This window comes from Palaemon carinicauda, chromosome 41 (genome assembly GCF_036898095.1).
Source record: "Palaemon carinicauda isolate YSFRI2023 chromosome 41, ASM3689809v2, whole genome shotgun sequence".
In the NCBI taxonomy this organism is placed as follows: domain Eukaryota; kingdom Metazoa; phylum Arthropoda; class Malacostraca; order Decapoda; family Palaemonidae; genus Palaemon; species Palaemon carinicauda.
The window spans coordinates 55,136,272-55,153,771 of record NC_090765.1 but is presented as its reverse complement, the minus strand read 5'-3'; the positions used below and the strand labels follow the sequence as shown (position 1 = coordinate 55,153,771).

The 17,500-nt window shown below is 34.9% G+C and overlaps 1 protein-coding gene across 1 annotated transcript in view; it reads right to left on the bottom strand.

Annotated features, from left to right (window-relative positions):
* LOC137632430 (uncharacterized) overlaps positions 1-13,670 on the bottom strand; it is a 439,856-nt gene extending 426,186 nt beyond the window's left edge. Inside the window, exon 1 of the mRNA XM_068364361.1 lies at positions 13,617-13,670. The gene's annotated coding sequence lies outside the window, so the exon portion shown is untranslated. The remainder of the gene's footprint in view (positions 1-13,616) is intronic.
* Positions 13,671-17,500: the final 3,830 nt, after the last annotated feature.

Sequence of the window (17,500 nt, the reverse complement as noted above, 5' to 3'; positions counted from 1 at the left end):
ATGAAAAGTCTGAATTTAAATTCATGCCTTCATCAAGGTGACTTACTAAGTTATTTGATAGTTTCAAAGGCCAAAACAATGCCCTAGAAACTAATCATATATTCATGTAAACAATGACCAAGCCTCCTCTCCACCCACACTAGGACCAGGGAGGCCAGCTCTCTCTCTCTCTCTCTCTCTCTCTCTCTCTCTCTCTCTCTCTCTCTCTCTCTCATATTTCACCTTCACGTGAGGGTATAAAGATGTCAATTTGCCGCACCATTAACTCGACTGAAACAATGACCAAAGCGATAATCGAGATTAAACGTTGCGAACGTTTTTACCGTAATAATTCCTTGCATGAAAGCTGTAAGGATCGGAATCCTTCCTTCTTCCTCCTTAGACAAATCTCCTTTCGGGGCGCCGAGGATTAAAACGCTTCTCGGGGCAAGAAGGATATGCGTCTTCTCTCCCTTTTGGAAATTAGCATAAAATACGTTAGTCTTGGAAGAAGATCAACGGTGCTTCTCAACATTTTCCTCGTTATGATTTCTTTAATTGTTATTATGATTATTGATATTAATGATACTATAAACGTCCACAACGGATTTGGCTTATCACCCATTTACAAGCAAAATGGCCTGCTTATATATTACTATTATTATCATTATTAATATTATTATTACTATCATTACTAGCGAAGCTACAACCCTAGTTGTTAAAGCAAGATGCTATAAGCCCAAGGGCTCCAGCAGGGAAAAATAGCCCAGTGAGGAAAGGTAATAAGGAAACTGATGAACGATATAAGCAGTAATGAACAATTAAAATGAAATATTTAAAAAAAATTAACAACATACAGTATATATATATATATATATATATATATATATATATATAATATATATATACACACATATTACCATTGTTATAATTATTACCATTATATTCTCATTATTATTAAGTTTCCATGATTACAAACGCTTCCTTTCCGATACATTTTCTACACCATCTATCCAACCCTTCTTAAGCCATGAAAAATAGAGGTAAATCGCGCTGTATGTGAAAGGGGCTTGACGTACTGCTGATGAGCCTTCGTCAAATAAGCAGTTTAAGAATGACTGTAGCAATAATTATTTTGTTCCTTTCTCTGGTTTAAAGCGACTCCCTGTCGAGATAAACTATTCAATATCGTGAAACAAAGTAGTATTTCATGCAAGTTTTTTTTTTTTTTATCTTGCTTCAAATCTATTGTAAAGTAGTGTTTCTAAAATAGTCATCAAATTCCACCTTACTATTCCTTCGCTGTAACACCATGGGGAATTTAAACTTCTGATCATTTTTGTATTTCAGCGAATTTCTCGAAGCTTGTGAATGCAAAAAGTTTCTCATTCATACTCGGCGAATGCGAGTTGATTTTTTTTTTTTTTTTTTTTTTTTGCTTAATGACTCTCCGGGATATTCATTAAGAGGTGTTTACTTTTTTTAGAATAGAAAGAAATGCAGGGAGTCGCAAATAACTTATTTCTTTGCACTTTTACGTCTTTTTATGCAATATTCTATTATTCTTTATCGGTGGACAATTTGAACTTCTTGAAATTAATTTATACCATCAATATGCAATACAGAATTCAATAAAGAATTCAATGGTTTCTCTTTTAAGTTGAATTGTGTCTCAAGAAGACTTATAAGGACCCTTGTTAAATATCTTCAATAGCATCTATTGTAGGGTTTTCCATAGACGAAGTGTGCTGCTATCAAACATTTCCTAGACAATTTGTGCTGCTACAAAGAGATTTTAATTCTGGAATAGTGGAAGCCTCTGTAATTGGCTCGGAAATACCGGGTGTAAAATGTCAAAAGTTGTGACTGTAAACCCACTTTTAAAAGGGAAACAAAGCGAAGAACGCCAACTAACCTAACCTAGGAGCCGTATCCTTGTGGTGGCCTATTGGAAATGTCCCTGCCTAGTGATCGCAGGACTGGCGTTTGAGTCACACTCAAACTCGATAATGTTTTGTAGTGTCCGCAACCTCACCATCCTTGCGAGCTAAGGCTGTGGGGTCTGGGGAAGCATATAGGTTTACTTGCTTATTCATCATCGCCCATTGCCTGGCCCTCACTGGTCCAAGCTTCGGTGGGAATGGGGCTTGGACGCCGAACATACGTACATATAGTCTGTCTCTAGGGGATTGCCCTGCTAGCTAGGGCAATGTCGCTGTCCTTTGCCTTTGCCCTTCATGAACAGTATTCAAAGCCTTTAAACTTAAGGGAGGCACCCCTTACACTACATATCCTTAGTTCTTCAAAGACTTAGTCTCAAGCCTGTGTCCGCTTACTAACCGGCTTCACTCCTAGCAAAGTAACACTAAATCATAACATTTCGCAAATCGTAAAATGAGCTTCATATCATTATAATTCAGACCAAAATAAAACAAATTCCCCAACCAACTACATTCATCCCGAATAGGGAGCATGGATAGTGCTTCTTTCTACAAGGCATTTTTCCAAAGTCTACTTCCATTGCAGAATAATGCAGCTAGCAGGGAATTTCTATACCAGACTATTATTGCTGGCAGGAAATTTCCATACCAGAATAATATTGCTAGCAGGAAATTTCCATATATGAATTGTTATATTAAAATGCTATTTCTGTGGCAGAGTAGTCCTGCTATCGGGACATTTCTGTAGATGAAGTGTTACTAGCAAGGCATTTCAATAACTAATTATCGCTGCTATTAGGACATTACCATAGCTGAATAGAGCTGCTAGAATAGCGCTACTAGCTGAATATTTCCTTAATTTAATTGTGATGTTAGGTGGACATTTCCGTGGTCATAATATGCTGATAACAGCCGAAGAGGAGAATCAAGGTCCGATTATACACAAAGGACCTAGCTCAGACCTATACCATAACGCACTGACAACAGCCGAAGAGGAAAACCAAAGTTAGACTTAAAGGACCTTGCTCAAACCAATGGTCATAACCTGACAACAGCTGAAGAGGAGAAAAAAGGGCAGACTTAAAGGACCTTGCTCAAACCTTTGGTCATAACATGCAGACAACAGCCGAAGAGGAGAACCAAGGTCCGAGTATACTTAAAGGACCTTGCTCAAACCTATATCATAACACGCTGACAACAGCCCAAGAGGAGAACCAAGGTCAGAGTATACTTGAAGGACTTTGCTCAAACCTATATCATAACACGCTGACAACAGCCGAAGAGGAAAACCAAGGTCAGAGTATACTTAAAGGACCTTGCTCAAACCTATACCATAACACTCTGACAACAGCCCAAGAGGAAAACCAAGGTCAGAGTATACTTAAAGGACCTTGCTCAAACCTATACCATAACACGCTGACAACAGCCCAAGAGAAGAACCAAGGTCAGAGTATACTTAAAGGAACTAGCTCAAAACTATATCATAACACGCTGACAACAGCCCAAGAGGAAAACCAAGGTCAGACTTAAAGGACCTTCCTCAAACCTATGGTCATAACACGCTGACAACAGCCGAAGAGGAGAACAAAGGTCCGAGTATACTTAAAGGACCTTGTTCAAACCTATATCATAACATGCTGACAACAGCCAAAGAGGAGAACCAAGGTCAGAGTATGCTTAAAGGACCTTGCTCAAACCTATATCATAACACGCTGAGAGCAGCAAAGAGGAGAACCAAGGTCAGACTTAAAGGACCTTGCTCAAACCTATATCATAACACGCTGACAACAGCTGAAGAGGAGAACCGAGGTCAGAGGTATACTTAAAGAACATTGCTCAAACCTATATCATAACAAGCTGACAACAGCTGATGAGGAGAACCAAGGTCAGACTTAAGGGACCTTTCACAAACCTATGGTCATAACACGCTGACAACAGCCAAAGAGGAGAACCAAGGTCCGAGTATACTTAAAGGACCTTGCTGAAATCCATATTATAACACGCTGACAACAGCCAAAGAGGCGAACCAAGGTCAGAGTATGCTTAAAGGACCTTGCTCAAACCTATATCATAGCACACTAACAACAGCCGAAGGAGAGAGTCAAGATCCGAGTATACACAAAGTACCAAGCTCAAACCTATATCACAACACACTGACAACAGCCGAAGAGGAGAACCAAAGTCAGACTTAAAGGAGCTTGCTCAAACCTATAATCATAACACGCAGACAACAGCATAAAAGGAAATCCAGGGTCCAAGTATATTAAGAGGACTTTGCTCAAACCTAGAGTCATAAAACGCTGACAATTGCCGAAGAGGAGAACCAAGGTCCGAGTAGACTTAAAGGACTTTGCACAAAGCTTTAGCCATAACACGCTTATAAAGGCTGAAGAGGAGGACTTAGGCCCGAGTATACTTAAAGGACCTTGCTCAAACCTTCAGACATAACACACTGACAACAGTCGAAGAGGAGAACCAAGGTCCGAGTATACTTAAAGGACCTTGCTCAAACCTATGGTCATAACACGCTGACAACAGCCGAAGAGGAGAACCAAGGTCCGAGTAAACTTAAAGGACCTTGCTCAAACCTACAGTCATAACATGGTGACAACAGCCGAGGAGGAGAACCAATGTCCGAGTATACATAAAAGAACCTTGCTCAAACCTATAATCATAACACGCTGACAACAGCCGAAGAGGAGAACCAAGGTCCGAGTAAATTTAAAGGACCTTGCTCAAACCTACAGTCATAACATGGTGACAACAGCCGAGGAGGAGAACCAATGTCTGAGTATACATAAAAGAACCTTGCTCAAACCTATAATCATAACACGCTGACAACAGCCGAGGAGGAGAACCAAGGTCCGAGTATACTTAAAGAACCTTGCTCAAACCTATAGTCATAAAACGCTAACAACAGCCAAAGAGGAGAATCAAGGTCCGAGTATACACAAAGGAACTAGCTCAAACCTATAACAACACGCTGACAACAGCCCAAGAGGAGAATCAAGGTCCGAGTATACACAAAGGACCTAGCTCAAACCTATAACATAACACACTGACAACAGCCGAAGAGGAAAATCAAGGTACGAGTATACACAAAGGACCTAGCTCAAACCTATAACATAACACACTGGCAACAGCCGAAGAGGACAACCAATGTCCGAGTATACTGAAAGGACCTTGCTCAAACCTACAGTTATAACACATTGACAACAGCCGAAGAGGAGGACTAAGGTCCCATTATACTTAAAAGACCTTGCCCAAACCTATAGTCATAACACGCTGACAACAGCTGTAGAGGAGGAACAAGATCCGAGTATACTTGAAGGACCCTGCTCAGACCTATAGTCATAACACTCTGGCAACAGCCGAAGAGGAGAACCAAGATCCGATTATACTTAAAGGACCTTGCTCAAACCTATAGTCATAACACGCTGACAACAGCTGAAGAGGAGAACCAAGGTCTGAGTATATCTAATGGACCTTGCTCCAACCTACAGTCATAACACGCTGACAACAGCCGAAGAGGACAACCAATGTCCGAGTATACTGAAAGGACCTTGCTCAAACCTACAGTCATAACATGGTGACAACAGCCGAAGATGAGAAAACAAGAGGAAATGACCGATAAAACCAGTCATCGTCGCAATCGGCTTATGAAAATCCTCCCTTCACTGAAGCTTGGGGCGGTTCACTTTCACGTGATAAGGATAGATTTTACCCGACTAATAATCTCAACGACTCGCTTCCTGGTATGCAGGAAGATGGAGCTTAATGCCCCCCTTTAATGTTGCTCATCCATTTACACTTGAGAGAGAGTGAGCTTTTAAAACTCGTAATTTCGTTGCTCAAAACGTCGCTTCCAGACGAAGTACTTCGAAGGAATGAGTCGACCCTTTCAACCTTGTCTTGCCAAGGGGAAAGGCGCTAACAATGTTAGGAAAAGAAAACTCATTAAGAAGACATAAATAAAAAAGTTTCATCTAATCCGAATGTTGTATTAATTTTCCGGGTAAAATCTATCCTTCAAAACAAATATAGAACAGCATACCCAATTAAGGGCATAAAGAATGTCCCTGTTGGTGTTTTTTTTTTTCCTTCCAACGTTGAATAAAATTGCAACCTTAACGACTAAATTCAAAGTTTCGTCGTTAATTGAAGAGTTTCATGTGGGCGTACAGGCTTTTAGCTACATGTGTACACATGTGTTTGTTTACCAGTTTGTTTGCCACGAGTCAGGTTGAAAAAGATCTATTCGGAGCAGCAAATCGTATACAATTGCATAATTAGGAGGGAAAAACTAAAGGATTAACAAAACCTCAGCTGCATCATTCGTTGAAGTAAAGAGGATTTAGAGAGTTAAAGATCATATTTTATGAAGTAAATCTTCTATAAGAGGAAAAATGGATCACACATCCACAGATCTAATCCAATGTTGTTACGGTTCTTAAAGTATTTTAATTTAATTGTTCATTAATTCTCTAGTAGTTTAATTATTTTCTTGTTTACTTTCCTCATTGAGCTATTTTTCCCTGTTAGGGCCCTTGAGCTTATAGCATCTAGCTTTTCCAACTAGAGCTGTGGCTTATAATAATAATAATAATAATAATAATAATAATAATAATAATAATAATAACAATAGTATTCATATTTACGAATGCTAGAACATACATTATCCATATGCAGGCATTCATAAATATTCCCTTCCCAACATGTACCTGCCTACAGAAACATACATGACCAACATACACGCTCATTAGTATGCTCATGTAACTACTTACTTTCATAAGTAAACGTTAGTGCAGAAGCTCTAAAAGAAGCGAAAGAAAGAGAGAAAATTAAAGCGTGCTTGCTCAAGAAATTCTAATTCATTAAAACATTTTTCTTGTTTTTGGAAAATTAATTTTCTCGGAGTTGTTGATGAAATTATATTATATGGACAGAAAAAAAACATAAACCCACTTTGAAAAGATTGAATGAAGGAAAAGAAACTCTTTTTGCCTCTTGGAAAAAAACTTTTTATTCACCTAATCCGGCCAATGAGAAAAGTATTTCTTCTTTTCTTTCTTTCTTTTTCCAGGTCTTCCATCTCCTGTCCCCTAATAACGGCCCCATAAAGTGACGTGAATTTGTCTGCTGGTCCAGAAAACGGGAAAGCTATGTTACAAAGCATCTCTCGTCTCTGATGAACACGGGAGCCTAAAGGTGAACCAACTGAGGGGCAAAGTACTCTTCAACCTACCCTGGGGCCCCCAGGGGCTTTGCAAGGATGGAGAGGGTACTGAGGAAGGGGGGGAAGGGAGAGGGAAGGCTCTCCTACCCCATTACATTCCCCTCAAATGATCTCCCCAATCCCAGCCTCCCACCTCCAATTCATCTTACTCCCACCCTCTCTCTCTCTCTCTCTCTCTCTCTCTCTCTCTCTCTCTCTCTCTCTCTCTCTCTCTCTCTCATCTCGGCCCCCATCCCGTGGTACCAAAACCACCGTGAGACACAGTACCCCGTCTCTCTCTCTCGGTACCTTTCGTACATTTACTGTTTCATTGAGTAATGTCGTGTGAGTAGACCATCATTTGTTGTGCTCAATGGCATCCCCCCCAAAAAAAAAAATTAATTTTGTCATTGCAGAATTGGATACATGATGTGTACGTACAGAAGATTAAACTTGAATGTTCTCGGCATGAATTGCGAAGGAAAAGGATGTTTGGGAAAACTTATGTCATGATTTGGTAGTCATATAATCGTCTGAGTGAACTTAATTATTGATCTATATATGTATGTATGTACATATATATATATATATATATATATATATATATATATATATATATATATATATATATATATATATATATATATATAGTATATACAGTATATATACATATATATATATATATATATATATATATATATATATATATATATATATATACATATACAGTATGTATATATAGATAGATAGATAAATAGATATACAGACAAACAGACGGAAATATAAATAGATGGATATCTAACTTCAATATGTACTATATTTAATAACATTGGTCCTTATCTCTTAAAAATCACGGATATTCATTACATTTTCGTGAGGATTTGGGAACTTTTCAATAAAAAAAAGAAGTTAATCTTCGTTTAACATTTCTGGAATATCTGTCATTTTCCCGAGATTTTATTTCGAATGAGAGAGAGAGAGAGAGAGAGAGAGAGAGAGAGAGAGAGAGAGAGAGAGAGAGAGAGAGAGAGAGAGAGAGAGAGAGAATTTACGCTAATAAAAAATATTCTATACGACTGAATTAGGAATTATGTTATCCTGACTCGATGATATTTTACTATAGCAAGAAATAAAAAGTTAGTTAGATTAATAAAGCTTATGGACCTAAAATATAAAATCCTTAATATAATAATTTTAGAGACGTACGTGTTTTCCTTTTGGTTATTCTTTATATATGAGAGTAAATAATAATGAATATTAGATTGAATAATAATAAATAATAATAAAAACATACTTCACTTCAAAATTACCACTTTACAGATTTCCATTTCGTAAAAGACTGACAAAAAAAGCCTCATAAGCGTAAATAATAATAAATAATATTAGATTAAATAATAATAAATGGTAATAAAAACATACTTCACTTCAAAATTACCACTTTAAAGAGTTCCATTCTATAAAAGACTCACAAGAAAAAAAAACCTCAAAAGGGTAAAAAAAATCGAAACTCTTCTAGTTAATTATTCGTCATTGAAAAAAAAGTAAATAAATCTGAAAATATGGACTTTTCGGTCATATCGGGGAAAAGACAATTTTCACGTTTCAATTAACGAGTAAAAGTCGGACGATCCCATCAAAAGGGATTTCCGTCACTACGAAGTTTTAATGTGAATATGATTCGAAGTTAGGAATTAGTCAACGAATTTCGTATCAGTGGGGAAAAAAGAAAAAAAAAAAGTTGGTCACTGGTCGTCCGATCAGAGAAATTAAGCGAGGTGGGTTGAGTGACCGCAAAGGGATGCTAGATGCCGTTCGGGCATATGTCCCCTGGTCAGGTGTGGGGTAGGATTTGGAGCGAATCATTGCAAAAAAAAAAAAAAAAAAAAATCATTCTAGAATTTAATATTTCATCAATTGATTAAATTTGGGAGGTCATGGAAATCATTACTGATTTCTTACATGAAAATGGAACTAATACACACACACATATCTATATATATATATATATATATATATATATATATATATATATATATATATATATGTATGTATATAGATAGATAGATAGATAGATAGATACATACATACATACATATTTACATACTTTATATATATAGACTTATATACATATATATACATGTGTGTAGGTATGTATGTATATATATATATATATATATATATATATATATATATATATATACATATATATATATATATATATATATATATATATATAAATGAAAATCAATGTGTAATTCTCAATGAATAGCATGGAATTACATACAGAAAATACATCCATATTAGACACACAAATGCGAATACTTGCACGCACACACACGCACGCACACACACACACAAACATATATATATATATATATATATATATATATATATATATATATATATATGTGTGTGTGTGTGCGTGTGTGTGTATATGTGTGTGTGTGCGTGTGTGTGTATATGTGTGTGTGTGTGCAAGCTTTAAAGGCTAATCGTGCAGTGGTTTGAAAAACGATTTCAAAGCAAAAATTTTTTACATCACAAAAGAATCCGACCAGATTTGTGTAATTCCACGACTTCGGGGCTTTTGATGTATCAATAAGCCGATATCAATCTCTAAAACATTCATTTTAAAATACTGAAAAAAATTTTCATGAATTCAAAATTATACTGAATTTATACCAATCAAAGCCAGAATTATATCCACGTTCTCTTGCATTAACTTTAAACTAAGTTTGCTTGATAAAATTATTCATTATTCTAAACTTTATTTGCAATCAAATCTCATCATCTACGTATCCTCCTACGTCTATTGACACAAAGGGCCTCGGTTAGATTTCACCAGTCGTCTCTATCTTGAGCTTTTAAATCGATACCTCTTCATTCATCATCGCCTACTTCACGCTTCATAGTTGTACCGCACGTGTATCAAACACGCTCGTACCCTGTAACGTATTATATATATATATATATATATATATATATATATATATATATATATATATATATATATATATATATATATATATATAGTCGTTATCGCTCGCCCCTCGCACTGATAACCTGTTTATGCCTACATCTGCTTGTATCGATCTGTTTTAATTTTTGTGACCTTCTTTCACTTGAACTGTTGTTATAAAAACTCGCTGTCTGTTGAAATAAAGTTAGTTCCATTTACACAGTCATTCAATTACAACCTAACGGCTCGCCTGCACATAGTCCGAAGCCACGTGGGCCTTGGTCTTCCAACTCTTCTAGTGCCTAGTGGAGCTTAGTTAAAAGTTTGTCTACCGCGACTACTCGTTAACTATAATAGTCTAGGCTTTCCTTTCCCGAGATTCAATACCACAGAGTTCCTTCAAGTTTTTATTCCAGCTGTGACCAAATTATAGAGCGATTTCCTGGTAATGAAGTTGAATCGTTGGTACTTCAAAAGTTTGAACATGTTGTAAACGCTTTCTACTGAACAGACTTACGCCATTATTACATTTTAAATAACTTTGCTTTGTTTAATATTCTCAGTTATTTCCCATTATATATTCTATATCATTTATGTATTTTGTTTTCAATAATAATAATAATAATAATAATAATAATAATAATAATAATAATAATAATAATCTCCACTGTGTAATATTGAGTCTGACTACATATATGATATATATTTCTTTCCTGTCATGCTCAGGTGGGAGAGGGAGTAGTCATACCCTGGTGAGAGAGGTTACCCTAAGAGGTACACTCGGAAAACACGCTCTCCCAATAATTGCCGAACCAGCAAGTTGTAGTTAGGAAAAGGGTGAAGAGAGGGAAGGGTTGAACATGTGGGTGTGCTTATCTATCTAAATATTTAGACGTCATTTTGACGGATCGGGACTACTACTACTACTACTACTACTACTACTACTACTACTAATAATAATAATAATAATAATAATAATAATAATAATAATATGTACAGCAAGTAACGTAAACATACATATTCATTCTCTTAAGAAATGTTTCATAAAAAAAATGAAAATTTCCCGGCAAGGAAACCAAGATAATTAATCCCTTATAATGGCAGTCTCATCCAGAGGCAAGCAAGCAATTTAGCTTTGATACTGAAGATTTACCCTCCAGTAAAGCTGGAAAATTTCCCTTCATATTGACGGTTTCCCCATAAGGAAAGCAAGTAGGTGAGCCGGTTGTGTTGAGAGTCTGCGGTAATTTGATAAGATTCTTCAGTGCTATTATAGTATGCTATCTACCGTCGAATTTCTACTATAGTATGGTATCTACCACAAACTATGTTATCTACCGTCAATGTTAATCCTCCTGTTTGATGAGGATTATCAAACAGATTACTTACCACCAGTATGTTGTCCTCATTGGACTTTAATGATAGTTTAATAATATTTATTGGCAGGACAACATGGGTGCATAATTATAAGCAGTTTGTAGGTTAGGTTAGGTTAGGTTAGGTTATCAAGTCGGTAGTGATCCTCCTTATTAGAGGCGGATTAGCAAGTAGACCGTATCCTTAGGGACTGATGGTAGGTATCATACTATAGTCAGAAAGGGGTGGTAGATAGCAAAATCGGCGGTAGATAGCATACTATAATAGCACCGATTCTTCAATACGAAGTCAAAAAATTTAGCCACTGCGATTAGCAATTTCTTCATAAGTGAAGCACAGAAAATTCCCATTTTAAACAGATCATTTCTCCCTAGGGAAAGGAGCCTATTTATCCATTAAATTGACATTTTCCCCGCAAATTATATAAACAATTTAGCCCGTTTAATTATCAGTTAATTGTGAGGAAAGTAAGCAACTTTGCCTTTCAATTGGTTCCCCGAAAAGGAAATCATGCAATTTACAGTTTTCATGAAAAGGAAAGGAAGGGAAAGAAAGGTAAAGCAAGTAACTTACCCCTTTTTTGAACAGTGACAATTCCCCCATAAGTCAAGAAAGTAATTTAACATTTTACATTGATAGTTTCCCCACCAGGCAAGAAAGTCTAGATTTTTAGCCTTTTACATTGACTGCTTTCCTATAAGACAAAAATGAATTTACAACGATAACTTCCCCACAAAACAAATAGTTAGAAACTATAAATTTAGATTTAATTTCCTAACTGTAATAAAACTCTACCACACAAGATTAAACAAAATCAATCTATACCATACAGGATTATCTACTTATAAGTACTTAGTTTCAGGGTTTTAGTAAATTTGAAAGGGATTACGTCGGATGTTATATAGTATATAGTTTATAGAGTTTTGAGTCTTTGCCATCCTCAAGTAGCATTAGACCTTCATAAAGAAGATTTTAAGTGGCTACTTGTAATATCACGAAGTCTAAAAGCTCTACAAATTATCGGTTTTCGACCATAAATTATATCGGAAAAATTGATTCACTTACAAAATAAAAGTTTAATGCAACTCTACAGTATGTGAACCTTGATTTATCTTATTACGCAAATTTGACAATTGTCTATAAAATAAAATTAACTTTTAGAATTTTGCAATCAATCAATCAATATATAAGGTTTAGCTAGACAAACTAAGTTCAACAAAAGTTCTTATTTAAACCTAGGAACGAAGTTCTGGCACCGAAAAAGCAGCATCACCAATGAACGAGATCAAATGTTATTTTTCACCTGACTCGGAATCGGCTGTAACACTGAACCATAAAAAAAAAAAAAAAAAAAAAAAAAAAAAAAACATTTCAACTTGAAATCGAGTTCTCTGATGACCAGATGCTACGGTTATCTCGTAATGGGGAGACTAGAACCTTGTAATAATGTTTAATAAACATGAATATACAAGACCTTTTTATTATATATTAGTAAACAAATAAACAAATAAATAAGTTTAGAACCTTGTAATAATGTTTTAATATACATGCATTTCAAGACATTTCTTTGTCATATAGTTAGCAAACAAACCAACAAACAAATACGGCCATGAGAAACATTATTAACCAGAAGAAAAAGATACTTCTCTATTAAGAAATTTCGAAAGACCATAACTTTGACACGATTGAGCCAAAGTTCTCGAGTTACGCAGATGGTGAACTATCAATATAATGATGGACGAGTAGAGAGTTTCTTAAAATTTTGAATGTTTTACAGTAAATAATTGAATTATTACATACACATTATATAAAGCCTACATACATACATATATATATATATATATATATATATATATATATATATATATATATACATATATATACACACACATGTATATAATATATATGATATATACTGTATATAGATATATATATATATATGTGTGTGTGTGTGTGTATGTATATGTAGATATATGTGTATATATATACATATATATATATATATATATGTGTGTGTGTGTGTGTGTGTATCGAGATATATATATATATATATATATATATATATATATATATATATATATATATATATATATATATATATATATATATATATATATATAGACTTAATGAAAGAATATTCCCTTACCTTATCTGATTCAGTCTTTGCAGCCTGGTAAATCACGACCCCATTGTCAACACAGCTGTAAAGTAAAAGAGAGAGAAAGAGTATTAATTACTTCTGTTTGCTTAACAGACGCATAGTCGGTCCTGAGATGACCGTGGCAAGTTGGTTTTATCCACAAAATTAATTAACATTTCACTAAATTATTTCAGACTTTATACTTGAAAGACTACAATCTGATAAACCCCTATTAATGTATTACTGTTTCAAGTGTTCAGATATTTCAAATTACAGTATAGAGTTCTCTTGCTTGAGGGTACACTTGGACACACTATTCAATGCTATTTCTCTTCCTATTTCTGTTTATGAGGCTTTAATAGTTTATATATGAAAGATTTATTCTAATGGTGTTACTCTTCTTCAAATGTTTTATTTAAATTTTTAATTACTTCTCTTGTAGTTTATTTATTTCGTTATTTTCTTATTTCCTTTCCTCGCTGGGCTATTTTCCCTGTTAGAGCCCTTTGGGCTTATGGCACCCTGCTTTTCCAACTAGGGTTGTATGTTAGATAATAATAATAATAATAATAATAATAATAATAATAATAATGAGGGAGAGCTCGGAAATTCATAAATGATCATTCTGTACAAGTCAGACTAATTTAGTCATGTCAGAACCTCTTCATGGAAAATGAACATTAAAGAATGAGTGATGGATTATTATACTCTCCTTCAATCGGAGCTTGATATCATTACTTCCCTTCGGCTCGCTTCACGAGAGCGGAGTACTGCCGCGCGGATTAGAAATAAACGAAGCCCTTCACACGCTACCGCTCGGAAGAATTTCCGAGCGGCAGTAGCTGCCGGTGACGTTTAGACTTCCGGTCACACCTTTATTCAAAAGGAATTCTGATGTTTATCAGAGCTGAATCGCTTTACTGTTTCAACGACCTTCTGTTTCCCGGTCAAACTGATTGTTATGAATGCATATCGCATAGTTTACAAAAAAAAACGTTAAAAAAACATCCTAGCCACTCTGATTTGACTCTCTACTAAACAGGGCGATTCCAGTGTAGTTACTTATAGAAATTACATTAAAAATCCACTCATGTAAAGACATGCCTCCTAATGATCGGAAATATTTCCGTGCAGAAAATAATCCGCTCTTGTGAAGACATGCCTCCTAATGAGCGGAAATATTTCCGTATGGGAAAAATCCGATCGTATGAAGACATACCTCCTAATGAGGGAAGTATTTCTGTTCGGAAAAAATCCGCTCGTGTGAAGATATGCATCCCATTGAGCAGAAATATTTCCGTATGAGAAAAATCCGATCATGTGAAGACATACCTCCTAATGAGGGAAGTATTTCTGTTCGGAAAAAAATCCGCTCGTGAAGACATACCTCCTAATGAGGGGAAATACTTCCGTGCGGAAAAAATCCGCTCATGTGAAGACATACCTCCTAATGAGCGGAAATATTTCTGTACAGAAAAATTCGCTCATGAGAAGACATACCTCCTAATGAGCAGAAATATTTCCGTAGAGAAAAAATCTACTCATGTGAAGACATACCTCGTAATGAGCGGAAATATTTCCATACAGAAAAAATCCCCTCATGTGAAGACATACCTCCTAATGAGTGGAAATATTTACGTACGGTAAAAATCCTCTCGTGTGAAGACATACCTCCTAGTGAGCGGATATATTCCAGTGCGGAAAAAAATCCGCGTGTGAAGGGAGCCTAACCGTCTTCCATTACTCAGCCTTGTCACTTTGTAACCATTTCTAGGTCGAGTACTAGTCAGCCTTGCGTAATGGCACCGATGGTCATTTTCAACGTAGGAGGAGAGGGTCATTAAAATGCCATTAGTCAGCCATCTTCTTTACGTCGCGTTAATTAGATTTCCATTATTAGTGCTAATGCTTTCCGCATGATAATTCATCGGCGGTTGTAATCAAGGGAAAATGAGATGATAGCTTCCCCCCTCACACTTCATAGCGTTCCGCACGTCATACCTGCCTCATCTTCTCTTTTTTTTAAATAAGAAACTTTACGGGTTCTCTCCCGAAATATATGAAATCCGCTGAAAGGAATGGAGGGATTTCGACGGTTTATGTTCCACGAAGCAATTAGAGTGGATTGGAACTTGTGCATATGAAGCAGGCCCGGGGTTCTTTGATGCGCATATGTGAGTTTAATGGCAGATGGGATTTTAGGGGGGGAATTCGGAGGGATAAAAATGATTCCCATCATTCATAAATTCTAGAATCGTGCCATGTTGTACCCGAAATGCGTGATTTTCTAAAAGAAAATTATTATCAATCTAAAAAATACACGATTGCCAACATATGTAATTTTTTTTGGTAATAGTTGTTGTACCCGAAATACGTGATTTTCAAAAAAGGAAATATTAGTAATAATAAATCCCAAAAAATATACGATAAACCAAAATATGTAATTTTGGGGTAAATGTTGTACCCGAAATGGGACTTTTTTCGAGAAAAAATTACTTAGCATAGGTATAAGAAAATGGAATCCAAGCATTACTTATCAGTTCTGATACTTACTTCTGTGGTTTCAGTATATATGTCAAAAGATACCATTTTTCGTAAAAGTTATACCCAAATTGGGCAATTTTACCAAAAAAAAAAAAAAAAAAAAAAAAAAAAAAAAAAAAAAAAAAAAATTTCTATAGAAAAGTATAAGAAAATGACAACCAGGCATTACCAACCAGTTCTGAAATGAAATTCTCGGATTTCGATAAAATGTCAAAATCTGCCATTTTTTGGGAGAAAGTTGTACCTACAATGTGCAATTTTTCAAAAAATCACAGCATAGAATAGTATAAGAAAATATAAAACAGACACTACCTATCAGTCTATGACGGACGTCTGCTGTTTCAGTAGATATCTCCAAATATGCCATTCTTGGCAAAAGTTGAACTCAAGTAGTGCAATTTTTCAAATGATCATATAGTATAGAAAAGCATTACCTATCAGTTCTTCAATGGACGTCTCCGGTTTCAGTAAATATGTTAAAGTATGCAATACATTTGGGGAAAAGTTGTAAGCAAAATGTGCAATTTTATAGTGGGAAGAAATGACATTTATTTATAAGGAGAGTAGTGCTTGGTTTCCTGTGGTCAGTCGCGGGTGTTGCGCCTGTAATATATCTGTATTAAACGTTAGCATTCTTGCTGTACTAAATGTTGCAAAAAATCATATATAAAAGATATGTGTATATATGCACACACACAGACACAGACACACATATTCATATATATATATATATATATATATATATATATATATATATATATATATATATATAATACATATATATTTGTACATATATATATATATATATATATATATATATATATATATATATATATAGATAGATAGATATATATATATATATATATATATATATATATATATATATATACATATATTATATATATATATATATAGATAGATATATATATATATATATATATATATATATATATATATATACATATATTACTTTTTGAAGTTTCAAACAATACTTCACAGAATATCCACGAAAGTAGTTAATGCTTTTAGAAGAAGTTTTAATTAGTGAATTGAATCAAATAAGAGAAAAAAGTTTAGCTCAACACATATCTAGATTAATAGACCTACAACACACGTTAACCAGCCTTATTTTTTTAATGTAGCACAAATTCACATATATTTTTACCGAAAGGGTAAATCTCTTCAAGAAAATATTTATGCATAAACTGGATACTGATAGAGGTATGAATAATGAATAAATGCAAAAACAATAAAAAATAAATAAATAAGATAAATAAATAAATAAATAAAGAAAGAAACTCAAGATGAAGTTCACAGGAGGGAAGAGAAGGAAACCTATCCCTCTT